The 17,864-nt window shown below is 35.8% G+C and overlaps 1 non-coding gene across 1 annotated transcript; it reads right to left on the bottom strand.

Annotated features, from left to right (window-relative positions):
* Positions 1-8,474: 8,474 nt before the first annotated feature.
* On the bottom strand, positions 8,475-8,577 carry LOC112314437 (small nucleolar RNA U13). The gene has a single exon (XR_002975798.2). It is a non-coding gene; the product is annotated as a small nucleolar RNA U13 (small nucleolar RNA).
* Positions 8,578-17,864: the final 9,287 nt, after the last annotated feature.

Raw genomic sequence — 17,864 nt, 5'->3', positions numbered from 1 at the left:
GGAAAGGCTCTGGGCCCTTCTCCTTTGAGAGACCGGCCACCTCTCCTCCCCAAGCAGATCATGTCTTGGTAGACTTACTCTTCATCCGTGGAGGACCAGGGTGGGGGGGGGCTGCGTTAAAGCTCCCTGACAAGAATCTATTAAGATTATCTAAGAATCTATTTAGATTAAGTAGTTATTACTAATTAACCTTGGCTATTTATTACTTTTTAGAAAGCCTTCAATCAAGAAATATTTAGACTTAATAGGTATGAAGAACAGTACTTAAATCTGTTGGAGAAAAGAATAGTAATAAAAAATACAGGAGACTAAACAGCAACTGGTTTGTTTAACAGATTATCTCTACAGTTCTTTAAGAAATGCTATGGGATGCAGACTGGTGCAGCTGCTGGTGCAAACCCCTCCCCCAAGCCCTGAATATTTTTCACAGAACATCATATTCTGAACAGAAATAAGAAAGGTTCTGATTCCATTCTAATCCCCCAATTGATATGTGTATATATGTGTCTGTGTGTGTGCGTATTTGGCCTAAGGGGACTAAAGATGGATTATGTATTTCTCACTTTTTGTCATGTTGTTGGGTGAAAAAACAATCAATCCTGGCATTTGGATTTCTAACCATTATATTATAAATGCACTAAAAATGTATGGAAAGTCTTCGAACAAAAGATTATTTGATTTGGGCTCCTCACTTCAATATCATCTTTATATGTGTCATTTAAAGAAAATTCATATAGTTTTGGGGATAATTTTTATTTTTAAAATGTGTCTTTCAGGATTTTTTTTAACTTTCTGCTCTCTTTCTCTCTCACACACACATACACACATACACTCTCACACACACTCAGACACACAAACAAGAAATTATTTAATTTTATTCTCTTGCATTTGGGATGAGTTTGGTAGCAAGCTTGGGGGCAAAGTGGAAAATGGCCATTTAGCCTAAGAAACTAGATTGCAGCTTTCTTCTACTGAGAAACCATTGTATATAGATGAGAAAATATTGAACATTTCTGACAATGATTTAATGTTACCCATTTGAAAGTCATCTGACAGTTTTAAATATGGAAAGTTTAGTCTTATTTACATCATCAGATATTAAAATTTCTTCAATTCCTTATGGCTCTGTCAGTCTGGATGTGCATAATGCTTTTTTAAAATAAGACTCAGCAGAAAGGTCTCCATAACAATCTGGAGGTTTGGAAGAAACAAAATTACTTTTTTAGGACAACTGAATAGCTTCCTAAGTCATTAAAGTGTTTCTTCACTTTCACCATGGGTTTCAGCTAAATGATAAATCTTGAAAAAAAGTGTTTTCTAGCCCAACTATGGGAAGCATTGCCTGGTAGTTTGAGGTGAGAAGGAGCCTTGAGACCATCCTCTCTCTCCTTCTAGGTCCAGCCTCCATTCTTCAAGGGGATTGATTGCTCCAAGTCCCACAGCCAGCTGGGCTGCAGCAGGGTCTAGAGCTCCTGACTATGGCATTCAATGTAACTTTATTCTAAGCTGTTCTGTCAGTCCTGGAGGGCTCCAGCCCTCCCCAATTCTTCTTTGAGAGTCTTTCAATGATGTAAAAAAGACACATTTCTGTTGAAAAGCAGTGTGCTTCAGTATCAGAGCAGGAATGCTGACTCCTACCCAAGGGTTCTTAAGCACAGAAATATATGTAAGTCTTGAACATAGACATAAGTAAAACATTAATGTAGTAGTCTATAATAAAGTAGTAGTATTAGCAGGAAACTTTGAAGCACAAACCAAACCATACAAGAAAATGACAAGTCTTAATATGAAACAGTAGAAGGTATTTATCTAAGATGCCAATAATTGAGACTTTCAAGTACTTACTGTCTACTTAAAAATCATTACATAAGCAAAGCATCACACTTCTATTCTTACTTGCTCCTGATCCTCACCTGTTCCTGGAGAGAGAACCTTTGCATAAACATGTTTTGTTCCCTTCTTCCATTTTTTTCACAAGCAGAAATTCAATAATTTTTGTTGTATCTTATTTAGACAATTGAGAATTCACAAGTAGTATTAAAAATTTCTCTTCTTTTTGAAATGTAAATAACTTGACACCCTCTGTTAACTTTTTCAATTCTCCAAAAATTGAGGGAACAGTGAGGGATTGGCTTCCTAAAACTTAACACTAAGCAACAAAGAGATTTAATGGTGAGACAAGATTTTTCTGAAGTGATAATTAATTGGTTGCATCTCTATTTTATGTTTTGATTCAGGAAAAAAACATAAAAGCAGAGAAACCTGGTATTTAATATTATTGGATGAAAGCATGCCAAGGATCAATAGAAGGTGTTGTAAAGGTACATGTCTTGATTTTCAAAGGAGAATGATTGAAGATTTGTTTAGAAGTGTCAGCATTGAGTTAAGAGAATGTCACCTTATCGTTCTCTCTTAAATCTCATTGAATTCTCTATTGAATTTATTTATTTAGAAAAGATTATTCGAGCTGCCAGGTGAATATTGGAAGGGGGTAGATGGTAGTTGGGTAAATGATGATTGTACTTGTGTGATGTCAGTTGTAACGGAGATAAGTGGATGGATTTGAGAAGGTTTCAGAAGCTAGAATCCGCAATGTTTACAGAGTATTTGGATTTACATGTATGTACATGTGTGTACACGCACATTTGTGGGATATAGTGTTGGGATGAGCAGTGGAAGCATGACGGAGACGAAAATATCAAAGATGACCCTCAGGTTTCTTAATAGAGTATGTTTTTAAATGTTTATGTGGACAAATTTAAGAAATGGAAGACTACCAACCCCAATTTCCATCATCAGTCTTCAACCTGAAATCCCATTGGGTCGTTACAGAGTATTCAATTGTCTCATATAAAAATGTGTCTCTGATGATGGTGGTGATAAGGAACTTTTTAAAACATTAAAATTATTTTTTAAGTATAGTCTATATGCACTATCATATTATTTTCAGGTGCACGACATAGTAAAACATTTTTAGTAAAGATTGTTGAGATGCTAACTTCTAGCAAAGCATGAGGTGCATGAGCCTTGTCCAGGGAGGGGCTCTTACAGTAGCTGGAGGGCTGGAAGAAAAGAGAGGCAAGCTTTCCTTGTTGGCAGGTGTCATAATGTTGCTGAGTGGAGAGGTCCAAAAAAAGATATACTGTCTCCAGAGCAACGGAATCAGCAAGTGTGTAATTGCAATTCAGATCTATTCCCCTCTGCTTTCAGCTGAGCTCTTCATGAAAATCATGACAATCTTCTTTGACAACCTTTAAAGAATCTAGTGGTTTCACTGTCTCCAATGTCTGATTTCCTGCAACTTCCCTGAATTACCCAGCTCATAAGCCTACAATATGTCTGTGACTCAGCATGTCTTACTAGTTAATGTAACACATTGTAAAACCGTTTCAAAAAGTCTTAGCTTTCTGACTGCCACCCCCACCCGCCCCTCATTTCCTGTCTTTTGCACTAAAAGTAAACCAGCTCCCCTGATCAAACTGATGAATTTTTTCATAATTGCACTAGATGGCAGTAGAGGAGCTTCTTCACTGCGGTTGAAAAAGCCTTTTGTGCAAGGGGAATGTGTATGAAAAATGGTCAAGTTCAGCTTCCCTCTGTCATCTGAATTAAAGGCAGGAAAGAATATAAAAGAAGAAAAGCAATGCAGTGAGCTAAATGCTGCTTCATCAGTTCAATCTGCTTGGTATTCATGTCACACGAAGAAAAGGTTTTTCAAGTGCACTTTGTCTTTTGCTTAATGAAGTAAATGCATTTGTTTCCTTTTTAAGCTGTAAAATTAATTTCCATTAAAAAATCCTATTTTTCCTCACTGAAGTGAGATATAGTTCTTTAGAGAAAAAAGGTTCATGAGTATTATTAAATCATAGGAATGCAGCAATCTTTTGAAACGGCTTATTTAAAGGAATATAATAATATACTGAAAACATTGACAACATTATTAAAATATTTGCAAATATTTACAAAACATCAGTAATGTGTTATATTGAAAATAAGTCATAAAATAGAAAACATTAAGAAAAAAATACCAGGTTCTTTAGAAATAAATGATCAACATTTCTTGCTGTTCACTCCTTAAATCTTTAGTAGTTTCATTCAGTTTTTCCATTGCCTTGAACTGCCTTATCCCTATTGATATATTAGACATAATATATCAATACTAAACATAATTCATTAAACTTTTTTTCTGTATGTGGTGTTGGGCTGTTTCCAAGTATTAGCTTATACTGAGTCTTTAATGTCCAAAGCAACATTGTATTCATTTACCTGACGGTACCTGTTTCTTATTAACTACAGTATTATTACCAAGTAACATTTGCATGCGTTATAGTTTACAGAATTCTTCACATACATTATCTCATTTAATCTTTACAACATGTAGAGATGATTATTACTTCCATTTTACAGACAAGAAAGAGTTGGTGATAAAGACTAAGTAACTGGTCCATCTTCACACACTTTTTAAATTTTATTATTATTATTATTATTATTATTATTATTATTATTATTTTTGACGTTCCAATACAGTTGTCTCCATTTTCCCACTACCACTTTCCCCCACCCTACCCACACCCACCTCCCACCCTCAATCCCACCCCTGTTGGCTCTGTCCACGGGTCCTTCATTCATGATAATTTACATCTCTTTCCCTTCTTTCCCACGTTATTTCCCTCTCCCCTCCCCTCTGGTTACTGTCAGTTTGTTGTCCATTTCAATGTCTCTGGCTATATTTTGATTGCCAGTTTGTTTTGTTAATTAGGTTCCACTTATAAGTGAGATCATATGGTATTTGTCTTTCACAGCCTGGCTTACTTCATTTAGCATAATACTTTCCAGTTCCATTCATGTTGTCGTGAAGGGTAAGAGCTCCTTCTTTCTTTCTGCTGCATAGTATTCCATTGTGTAAATGTACCATGGCTTTTTGATCATTTACTGATGGGCACCTAGGCTGCTTCCAGCACTTGGCTATTGTAAATTGTGCTGCTGTGAACATTGGGGTAGTTCAGTGGGGTAGTTCATAGTTCTTTTGAATTAGTGTTTCAGGGTTCTTAGGGTTTAAACACGGCAGTGAAATTGCTGGGACAAAAGGCAGTTCCATTTTTAGTTTTGTGAGGAAATTCCATACTGTTTCTACAGAGGCTGCACCAGTCTGCATTCCCACCAACAGTGCACTAGGGTTCCCTTTTCTCCACAACCCCACCAGCACGTATTCTTTGTTGATTTGTCTATTATGGCCATTCTGATCAGTGTGAAAGGTATCTCATTGTGGTTTTAATTTGCATCTCTCTGATGGCTAGTGATGCTGAGCATACTTTCATATATCTCTGGACCCTCCGTATGTCCTCCTTGGAGAAGTGTCTGTTCAAGTCTTTTGCCCATTTTTTAATTGGTTTTTTTGTCTTCCTGGAGTGGAGTTGTGTGAGTTCTTTATATATTTTGGAGATCAAACCCTTGTCAGAGAGATGCCATTGGCAAATACATTTTCCCATACAGCTGGCTCCCTTTTCATTTTGCTAATGTTTTCTCTAGCCATGCAGAAGCTTTTTATTTTGATGAAGTCTCATTTGTTTATTTCTTCCTCTATGTCCCTTGCTCTAGGAGACATATCAGTGAAAATATTGCTGTGTGGAATATCTGATATTTTCCTGCCTATCTTCTCCTCTGGGACTTTTATGGTATCAGGACTTATATTTAAGTCTTTTATCCATCTTGAATTTATTTTTGTGTATGGTGTAAGTTGGTGGGTGAGTTTAATTTTTTTTCATGTAGCTGTCCAGATCTCCCAACAGCATTTGTTGAAGAGGCTATTTTGACTCTATTTAATGTTTCTGCCCCCTTTGTTGAATATTAATTGACCATAACGACTTGGGATTATTTCTGGGCTCTCTATTCCGTTTCACCTGTCTATGTGTCTGTTCTTATGCAAATACCATACTGTAGTGATTACCATGGTCTTGTAATATAGTTTGATGTCAGGAGTGGTGATCCAACCTACTTTGTTCTTCTTTCCCAAAATTGCTGCAGCTATTCGGGGTTCTTTCTAGTTCCATATAAATTTTTTCTGTATCTGTGAAATATGTCATTGGTACTTTAATAGGGATCATGCTGAATTGCTTTGGATAGTATAGACATTTTGATCATGTTAATTCTTCCAATCTATGAACATGGTACATGCTTCCATTTGTTTGTGTCTTCCTTAATTTCTTTCTTCAGTGTTGTGTAGTTTTCTGAGTAGAGGTCTTTTACCTGCTTGGGTAGGTTTATTCCTAGGTACTTTATTTTTCTTGTTGCTATATCAAATGGGATTTTCCCCCTGATTTCTGTTTGTGATATTTCATTGTTGATGTACAAAAATGTCTTCAATGTCTGAACATTGACTTTGTATCCTGCTGTTTTGCCAAATTCACTTGTTAGGTCGAGTAGTTTTTGGTGGAGTCTGTAGGGTTTTGTGTGTACACTATCATGTCATCTGCAAACAATGACAGTTTTACGTCCTCCTTTCCAATGTGGATGCCTTTTATTTCTTCTTCTTGTCTGATTGCTGTGGCTAGGACTTCCAATACTATGTTGAATAGTAATGGTGAAAATGGACATCACTGTCTTATTCCTGATCTTAGTGGGAAAACTTAGTTTTTGCCCATTGAGTATGATGTTGGCTGTAGGTCCCTCATATCTGGCCTTTATTATGTTGAGGAATGCTCCTTCTGTTCCCACTTTGCTGAGTGTTTTTTTTTTATCATAAATGGGTGCTGTACCTTATCACATGCTTTTGCTGCATCTATTGATATGATCATGTGATTTTTGTCTTTCCTTTTATTTATGTTTATTTATTTATTTATGTATTATGTTTATTGATTTGCGAATATTGTACCATCCTTGCATGCCTGGGATGAATCCCACTTGATCATGTTATATGATTTTTTTTAATGTATTGGTGAATGGGGTTTGCCTATATTTTGTTGAGGATTTTAGCATCTATGTTCATCATCGATATTGGCCTGTAGTTTTCTTTCTTTGTTGTGTCTTTATCTGGTTTTGGGATTAGGATCATGCTGGATTCATAAAAAGAGTTTGGGAGTCTTCTGTCTTTTTGGACTTTTTGGAAAAGTCTGTGAAGGATAGGGATTAGCTCTTCCTTAAATGTTTTATAAAATTCTCCTATGAAACCACCCAGTCCAGGGCTTTGTGTACTGGGAGTTTTTTGATTAATGCTTCGATTTCATTAGCTGTTTTTGGTCTGTTCAGGTTTTCTGCTTCTTCTTCATTCAGTTTTGGAAGGTTATATTTTTCTAGAAATGTGTCCATTTCTTCTAGGTTTTCACATTTCTTGGCATGTAATTCTTCATAGTAATTTCCTACAATCCTTTGCATTTCTGTGGTAACAGTTGTAATCTCTCCTCTTTCATTGCTGATTGTGTTTATTTGGGTCTGTCTCTTCTTTTCTTGATGAGCCTGCTTAAAGGCTTGTCGATTTTGTTTATGTTTTCAAAGAACCAGCTCCTGGATTCATTGATCCTTAGAATTTTGCTTTTAGTCTCTATGTCATTTAATTCTGCTCTGATCTTGGTTATTTCCTTCCTTTGTTGTTGTTCCTCCAGTTCTTGTAAGCGTAGGGTTAGGTTGTCTATTTGAAATATTTCTATCTTCTTTAGGTAGGCCTGTATCAATATGAACTTCCCTCTCAGGAGTGCCTTTGCTGTGTCCCATAGGTTTTGGATTGTTGTGAGTTCATTTTGATTTGTTTCCAGAAACTTGTTGATTTCTTCTTTGTTCTCATTCTTGACCCATTCATTGCTTAACAGCATGCTATTCGATGTCTGTGATTTTGAGTGTTTTTGAGTTTTTTCCACTGAGGTTGTTTTCTAGTTTCAGTCCCTTGTGGTCAGAGAAAATGCTTGATATGATTTCAATTTTCTTCAATTTGTTGAGGCCTCTTCTGTGTCCTATCATGTGGTCTATCTTTGAAAATGTTCCATGTGCATTTGAAAAGAATTTGTATTTTGTTTCTTTGAAATGAAAGGCTTTTTATATATCAGTTAAGTCCATTTGATCTAGGGCATTGTTCAATGCCACAATATCCTTATTGATATTTTGTTTGGGAGGTCTTCCCATTTTTGACAGTGAGGTATTAATTTCCCCTAGTATCAGTGTGTTGCTGTCTATATCTTTCTTGAAGTCCTCCAAAATTTTCCTTATGTATTTGGGTGCTCCTATATTAGGTGCATATATGTTTATAATGTTTATGTCTTTTTGATGGATTCTTCCCTTGAGTATTATGAAGTGTCCTTCTGGGTCTCTTTTTATGGCTTTTGTTTTGAATTCTATTTTGTAAGATATAAGTATCGCAACCCTGGCTTTTTTTTCCTTCTCCATTTTCATGGAATTTTGGTTTGCAGCCCTTTACTTTCAGTCTGTGTAGCTCTTTTGTTCTGAGGTGAGTTTCTTGTAGGCAGCATGTCACACACTTTTTTCCACATCAGTCAGGTAATGTGCCAGTGTTGTAACAAGGTTGAAGGAGGCACATCTCACACAAGAGTGTGACTATGCAATCATCATGCTTATGAACTACAAAAAGATTAGGTAACACACATTTTAAATACAGAACTTTAACATGAACTGAGGGTTTGTTTGTGTCTAAATCATAGGATCTTTCCACTACTACTCATTGACTCCCAATTGGCATATTTAAATAATTACATTCGCTTAAAAACCAAAAACTGTACAGGCACAGATAAAGAAGAAAAAAAACAATGGCCCACTGTGGATGGCTCATTGAAGACAGGTGAGAGCCAGATTGTAGAGGGCCTTGGAAACCATAGAAGAGGTACTACTTTTAAGGGTGACAGGAAGCCATGGAAAGGTTTTAAACCAAGGCAGGACATGATTTGCTTTTTATGAAAAGCAACCCTGGTTACAGTGTAGGAAATGATATGGAGTCCACAGGAGTGGCTGTGGGGAGGTTGGTTGGGTCATGATGACAGCAGTTCAGGAGAAAGAGGTTGCTTTGGTTGGTGGCAAAAGGCATCATGAAAAATGGGCAAATTTGAGAAATATTCAGCAGTTAGAATGAGCAAGTCTTCGTGACTGGCTGTAGACTGGGGATTTTAAGATGGGCATATGGGTGGTTATGAAACCAAAACTCAGCTTCCACTGCCTACTGCAACGAAGGACATCATGAGATAAGTTCTGGTGCAAAATAGGTTTATTCGGGTGTCGTGACCTGGGAGAATGGCAGGCTCCCTCTCAAAGCCCATTCCCCATTCCTCCTCAAGCCCATTGTTCTTATAGGGATAGGGAGGGAAGGGTTCTTTTTTTCCTTACCCAATTATCTTGTTCACATTTGGCACACTGGGGACCTATCTGTTTATCTTTCTAGCTTTTTGGCACTCAGGGTAATAACCATCCCTCTCTCATGCTTCCTGACTGTCTACCACTTGGAGAGGGGTTGCTGCAGGGCCTGCCATCTGGAAGCCTGGAGATACCCTGCAGCCCTCGGTCTGCCTCTGGGTGCTGGACATAGCACCACACATCCTGGGGAGCTGGTTGGAGTCCCCAGGGCATCCCTGGATACCAGAGCACCTACATCCTCTCTGAGGTCTCCTTGCAGCCCCCACTTTCTGAGGCCCATCCCTTCTAAGTGGCCAGCCCCAAGCTCACCCTGCTGCTGGCTGCCAGTGGTCCGACTGACTATCTATGGTAACAGAGGTGTTATTTACTAAACCAGAAAATACTGGTAGAACATATGATTTTTTCCTGAGATGTCATTTGACTACCATCTAATTAATCCAAAAAAGCCCTAGTTAATAGAATTTCTTTTATAGTTTAAAATTGCAGTTCAAACAGGCTACACTCTTGCCTAAAGTACTCTTCTTCCAGTCTTTTCCCATCACAAACCTAAACCTAGTCTGTCTTCTCCAGGAAATCCATTTTATTTTTCCTGCTGGAAATCTGTCCTTCCTTTGTTCTCCCAAGGCACCACCTCTATATCTTTGGTTTAGCTGTTGTCACAATCTGCTGTTACTTTTGGATTTGTATCTACTGCCTTGACCAGACTATCACCCTCTTGAATTATACTTGAATAAATATAGACTGAATAAATACTTGAATTAATAGATTTGAATTCCCACTTTCCTTGCATTTCACTGCAAGTAAGATGGTTTTCCAATTTAAAAAGGGAAATTTTGACATTGTAAATAAGAAACTTAAGCCAAAGATGGGAAGAGGAGGGGATTAGGACCCATAAAGTGCTCTTACCTAAAATAACTTAAATTTGAGCTCCAGACCCGTTACTTTAAAGACCGTAAAACAACTTTATCTGTGATCTTAGAACTATTAATAATAATCTTTTAGAAGTCATATAGAGTGTCAGTAATCTCAAATGAATGTAAATAAGAGAATGCCATAATTCTAATTAGGAAAGAATGGTAGGTTCCACAAACAAATGAATCACCAATTTTTATTTAAATTGCAGAAATAAATTGATCAATTATCCATTTATTTATTCTTTGAAAATATATTGACTGCTGAGGATACAAAGATGAGTAAGAAGGAAGTCACAGCCATTGAAGGGAGACACAGGCATGAAAAAAGATACGATGTGATCTGTGTTATAATAACGGTGCATATATACTCTAGGTAATATAAATAAGAGAGAAATGAATTGTGTCAGAGCATGTGGTCAGGTAAGTGGCATTTCCGTTGCTCTTTAAATGATGAATAGGAATTCCCTAGTAATCAAATAGGAAAGAGCATCACAAACATACAGAAATGCTTAATTAAGTCATCAGAGAGTCACAATGCCTGTCTGAGTAGGTGGGGCAGAGGATGTATGGAAAAAAATGACCTGGGATAAGCCCCCAAAGGATCTGGCCTAGGAGCCATAAGAGATTGGAGTTTGATCTTGTACAAAATTTAGAGCTTATTTTAAAAACACGTGGTTTACAAATGTGCAGAAAAAAATGTAGTGATGGATAAGAATGTAGTGATGGATAAGAATATAGTGATGTGTGTGAGAACCCATAGTGTCTGACACAGAGGAACGTTCAATAAGTATTGAATGAATAAGATTACATTCATAAAGAAGTTTTTCAATAGCCAAGATTTATGCTATTTATGATATAAAATAAATCTATATAAATCAATAGCTTTTATATATGCCAGATATGAACTGGAAACTATATCAGAAATAACGTCCTTCCTAATACAAACAAAGCATAATCTAGATATGTGCAAGCTTGTAAAAAATGACTTAGAACCTAGAGGAATAAAACAACAAAATATTGATAAGTGATATAAAAGATGACTTGAATATTTGAAAAAAACATGCCTTGCCATTGGGTGTGAACACTTAACATTTAAAAGATGCCAATTTTCACAATGTATTTAGCATTTCACTTATTTATTTTTACATTTAGTATTTTTATGTTATTTCAATGAAAAGCTCAATGACATTTCTTTTTTCTATGCAGGAAGAAAAAGAGTTTAAACTTCTTCTGGAGGAGTAGTAAGATAACAATATCCAAAGATGCCTTGGCTGGTGTAGCTCAGTGGATTGAGCACTGGCCTGTGAACCAAAGGTTTGCGGGTTTGATTCCCAGTCAGAGCACATTCCTGGATTACCAGCCAGGTCCTCAGTAGGGGGCATATGAAAGGCAACCACACAGTGATGTTTCTCTCCCTCTCTTTCTCCCTCCCTTCCCCTCTGTCTAAAAATAAATAAATAAAATCTGAAAAAATATTAAAAATATCCAAAGCCAATTAAAAAAAACCCAACAAAACCTAATGACAACCATTTTTCTTAATATCAAAGGATATTACAAAGCTATGATAACTGAAATAGTGTGGTACCAGAAAAAAATTGGACACAAAGATCACTGGAATGTTATAAAGAACTCAGAAGTAAATTTTACTTTATAAATAAGAAGTCATGGAATATTAATGTGAAAAAATTGTTTATTCCATAAATGATACTGGCAAAGATTTTGGCCAATAGAAGCTTGTTTACCAAAGCATCTAAATACCATAAGACTTCACATAATAGTTAATTTCAATATGATTATTGATTTTAAAATAACACCATTATAATTTTTGAAGAAAGACCCTTGTTATAATGTGTAAGATATGAATTATAGGGTTAGAAAAAACTGGTTGGCGATTTTACAAAATGTATAATTTGTAATGGTTTTTGGTAATACCTACATTTTAGCAGACACTATCTTAATTTATTGAAATGAATTATATAAATACTTACATACAATGTGCCAATTTATAAAGTATGTATTCTTTGGATTAATATTATTAAGTTAAATTCTTGATTCATGAGTATACCTTGATGTACTCTATTTGGAGCAAATTAGATTCACATTGGACCTCATAATCACATTCCAATGAAAGACAGAGAATGCCAGATTGTGTAAATAGGAAGAGCCAACTTTATGCTGTCTACAAAAAGCATTTTTAAATATAAAAAGAAGGATAGCATAAAAGTAAAAGGATTGAGAAAAGATATACCATTCAAATACTAATGAAAAGAAACCAAGGGTTGCTATATTAATATGAAAATAGACTTCAGAAAAAAAGAATATAAAGATAATAAAGGTAAAAAATAGAGAAAATCAATAAATGATAAATCTGTAGCTAGTAATGGTAAAGAATAAAAGAAGAAAGTTACAAATTGTCAATATAAGAAACAAAAAAGGAGCTGTCACTATAGATCCTATAAACATTAACATAAGAAAATATTATGAGTAAAATTATGACAATAAATTGACAACTTAGGTAAAATGGACAATTCCTGAAAGAAACAAATTACCAAATAGACTCAAGAAGAAGTTAAAAACTTTAATAACTTTTATATCTATTTGAAAAATAGAACTTTTACTTAAAAAATCTTCCCATAAGAAATGTACAGCCGATATAGCTCTCACTGGTGAACTCTACCAATTATTTAAGGAATTAAAAATACCAATTCTATGTGAATTCTTTCAGGTGGATAATAGGCAGACATAGCCTATAATTCAGTTTTATGAGGCCCAGGTAGAGAGATAGCATGGTCATGGATTAAAAGGCTCAATATCTTAAAAAATAAATTATCCCCAAATTAACCTATACATATAATTCAGTCCCAATAAAAATTGCAGCTGAATTTCTCTTGTATATGATAGAAATTGACAAAATGATTTTGAAGTTTGTATGGAAATGCAGAAGACCTAGAGTATTTAAAACAATTTCAACAAAGAGCAAAGTTGGAGGACTTTGAACTTACTGAAGCTACAGTAATCAAGGGAGTGTGGTTTTGTCTGAGTACAGACATAAAGGTCATGGAACAGAACAGTGATGTTCAGAAATGTGATAACACATATATGGTAGTTAATTTTCTATAAAAGTGACATGGGAATTACATGGGGGAAAGCATAATAGCCTTATGAAAAAATATTGCCAGAACAATTATCTTCATTAAAAAAGTTGATTCTTATCTCTTGCCATTCAGATAATGCAAAATGAATCATAGTGCTAAATATAACAACTAAAACTACAAAACTTTCCCCCAAAATAACAGAAAGTCTTTATAACCCTTGGATAAATGTAGGTTTCTTAGAGAGGACACAATATATGTAAACATAAAAGGAACAAAGGAAGAATTGGACTTTATAAAATTTTAAAAAATTTTGTTAATTGAAAGACAAATTTAAGAAATTGAAAAGGCAAGACTTTGGGAGAAATATTTGTGATATACTTGGTATGAGACATACACAGAATGTATAAAGAAGCTTTACATCTTATTAAAATTAAGAAAAAATAAATAAAAGATTTGAACAGATACTTCATTAAAGAATGTATACAAATGGTTATTAAGCACATGAAAAGGAATTGAACATTATCAGTTATCAGGGTAACGAGAGTGGAAACTACAGTCTGATGCCACTACACATGTTAGAATGTCTAAATTTTAAAATACTATAACAATAGCACATGTTAATAAAAATGAAGAATAACTGAAACTTTCATACATTGGTAGTGCGAGTGTAAAATGGTACAAGTTGGGAAAAAAGTTTGGTAGTTACTTATGAAGTTGAATATGTACTTACCATGTGATGCACCATTTCCATTTCAGGTATTTAAATATCCAACAGAAATAAAAACATATGGTAGCAGACTTGTACACAAACTCTTATAACAACTCTTCATAACAACCCCAAACTAAAACAAACCTAATATTAAACAGGTAAATGGATAAATCTTGGTACATTTGTACAATGTCAGCAATAAAAACATGAGTGATGGACACCTGCAATCATGTGTATGAATCTCAAAAATATGCTGAGTACCAGAAGCCAGACAGGAAAGAGTAAACACAGTATGCTTCCATATAACCTCAATTTCAAGTCTTAAATGAATGTTAAATTAGTGATTTTTCAAAATTTTGAGAAAACTAAGTGGAAGTCTTCTTTTTTTCCCTTTCCTTTCCTTTTTCTTTTAAATTTAAAATCTTTATTTTTTTATTGTTCAAGCACAGTTGTCTCCATTTTCCTCCCATCACTTCCCCCCACCCCAGCCATCTCCACATCCCACCCTCAATCCCACCACCCATTTAGCTTTGTCCATGTGTCCTTTACACATTTTCCTGACAACCTTCCTCTGTTTCCCCCCATTATTCCTCTCCACCTCCCCTCTGGTTACTGTCAGTTTGTTCTTTATTTCAATGTCTCTGGTTATATTTTGCTTGCTTGTTTTGTTGATTAGGTTCCATTTATAGGTGAGATCATATAGTATTTGTCTTTTACTGCTTTGATTATTTCACTTAGCATAATGCTCTCTAGATCCATAGGTGCTGTTTGGAAGGGTAGGAGCTCCTTCTTTCTTTCTGCTGCATAGTATTCCATTGTGTAAATGTACCAAAGTTTTTTGATCCACTCATTTACTGATGGGCACTTAGGTTACTTCTAACACTTGGCTATTGTAAAATGTGCTGCTGTGAACATTGGGGTGCATGCATTCTTTTGAATTGGTGTTTTAGGATTCTTAGGGTTTAGTCCCATCAGTGGAATTGCCGTGTCAAAGGCAGTTCCATTTTTAGTTTTCTGAGGAAATTCCATACTGTTTTCCACAGCGGCTGCACCAGTCTATATTCCCACTAACAGTGCACTAGGGTTCCCTTTTCTCCACAGCCTTGCCATTACATGTTGGTTGTTGATTTGTTTATGATGGTCGTTCTGACTGGTGAGATGTGGTATCTCATTGTGGTTTTAATTTGCATCTCTCTGATGGCTAGTGATGCTGAGCATACTCTCATATGTCTCTGGGTCCTCTGTATGTCCTCCTTGGAGAAGTGTCTGTTTGGGTCCTTTGTCCATTTTTTAATTGGGCTGTTTGTCTTCCTGGAGTGGAGTTGTGTGAGTTCTTTATATATTTTGGAGATCAAGCAGTTGTCCGAAGTATCATTGGCAAATATGTTTTCACATATGGTTCATTCCCTTTCCATTTTGCTGATGTTTTCTTCAGCTGTGCAGAAGCTTTTTACTTTGATGAAGTCCCATTGGTTTATTCTTTCCTTTATGTCCCTTGCTGTAGGGGACATATCGGTGAAAATAGTGCTGTGTGGAATATCTGAGATTTTCCTCTCTATGTTATCATCTAATCAAACTAAATCTTACTTGGAACCTCAGTAATTAAGATACATAATAGTAGATCTGTTCTGTAGATGGCAAAATCTACCCTAACTGTTTTTGTCACTTGGCAGTGGGTTTTGCAGAAAGAACTTGGAAACCTATGACTTTGAGAGCACAGTCTGAAAAATGACTCCATTGCACTAGTCACTGCAATCTATACAATGGCATGTTATTTGCAAAGAATATTTGGAGGTATGAGAAAATATTTATGACAAATTTTAAACAAAATATAGAATACAAAATTGTAAATGTAATTTTATGATCTCAACTATATGAACTATATCTGGAAAGAGAGGATGGAAAAATAAATAATGAATATGAATGCTTTTGTAAAAAATGAAAAAAAGTTATGCTATCTGAGCAATAGTATTATGAGTAATTTTAGTTTCACTTTATACTTTTTTGAATTTTCAAGCTTTTAATAAGAAGAGTGTGTTGTTTTTATATTGAGAGAAAAAAGTGTGTGTGTATAAGAATGAACCCCCTCAAAACAGAGTTATCTTCTGGAGGGCTAGCCCATGTGGCACAGGATTACCCCACCTAGTGAGTGTTTTAGGATATGCCATCTGTATCAGGGTACCAGCTGGCATTGTTGTGAGAGGTTGCATTAGATTTCAGTGAATTTTTCGGAAGACTCTTGAAATGCATTTGCCCATTTCATGAGGGGTAATTTACAGGTGCACCCACCCACACCATGCTGAGTGTTCAGCAGTTTTTGACCAAAAACAGCATGACCCCCATGCCCAACACCCCCTATTCACCTAAATTCATCCTGAGTGACTTTTTTTTTGTTTCCCTGGATGAAAAAATTCCTCATGGAGAAACATTTTGCCATTGTTGAAGAAATGAAACAAAAAATGGCAGAAGCACTCAAAAGCATCAAAATTGACAAGTTCAAAAACTGTTTTGAGATGTGGAAATAAGTCTCAATAGGTATATTGCATCAAATGGAGACTACTTTGAAAGTGACTGAAGTTTAAACATCTAAGAATAAATACACAATTTTTTATAAATAAATTCTGGGTTTTTTTGGTCACCCCCTTGTATGTGTCTGTTTGTGTGTGTTTAAAATCTGTCTTGCCAAACAGACCTCATTTCTTTTTTTTTTTTTTTTAATCTGTTGGTGGGTTAGTGGAAATGCTGTGGTCCTTCCTACCAATCTTATTTGAGCCCAGTGATTAACAAAGTTTTCCATATTTTATTACAAAACACAATAGACTGTGGGCTGGGTGAAACAGTTAGGGAGAGTCACTGTTGGTTGAGCAGTTCACTCAGTCACAAAATTTATTGAGCACTCATGACTCCCTGGGCCCTGAAAATGTAAAATGGATAAGACAGGGCTCCTGCCTTTAAAGATGCTCAGTTCAGGGAAGAACAAGCCTGAGTGCAAGTAATCATGGTTCCATAGAGATACACACCCACTGCAGGCGTGCCAGGAACATAGAGTAATGCAACATCACAGAGAAGATAATTTATATGATCACTTTCTTTAGGGTGGGCAGCATTCTCATGTCTTTGTTGTATCAGTCAAGAGTCATGGCTGCAAGCAACAGAGGCCAACAGTGGCTGATTATGCAGAAATAGGAGTTTTATTAAAAAGATATGGTATAGGTATCAGCTTGGAGAACCAGGATCGAGACAGTTTCAAGGAACAATTTCTAAAATTTTGCTGTGGAACTGGCTACAATGAATAGAGCAATCACTGTGGCTGACTCTGATGCATCAGGATTCAAATTTGCTACCACTCAGCTCATGGAACTCCATGTTTCTGCAACCAGCATCATCAGCAAAATGATTGCCACATGAGGCCTTCTTCAAGCTGCTTCTTTGGGATTGAAGTCTTGGGTGGGAGAGTAAATGTGGTTGGTGTAGGCTGGGTCACATGCCTATACCCTGTCTATAATGAGGTGGGTTTTTGCTTTGAGTAGATAAAATTCATAAGACTGGACCCTCTCCATTATAGAGCATGGTGTTCAAAATACGATTGGTAACCAGAAAACCTGATGATTATCCACCACACATATGTTATATCATTTAATCCTTATGACAACCCTATGATGAATTACATTTTCTCAAATTTTAAGATAAGTAAACTAGGATTTAAGAAGTCTAAGAGTATGCCCAAATCTTCAAAGCTAGGAAGCAGTAAAACAAGGCACTGAAGTCTGTCTGCCTCCCAAACTTGTGCACTGTCAA

Source organism: Desmodus rotundus, chromosome 5 (assembly GCF_022682495.2).
Source record: "Desmodus rotundus isolate HL8 chromosome 5, HLdesRot8A.1, whole genome shotgun sequence".
Lineage (NCBI taxonomy): Eukaryota > Metazoa > Chordata > Mammalia > Chiroptera > Phyllostomidae > Desmodus > Desmodus rotundus.
Note: the sequence above shows the minus strand (reverse complement) of the source record. Positions and strands in the feature narration are given on the sequence as shown.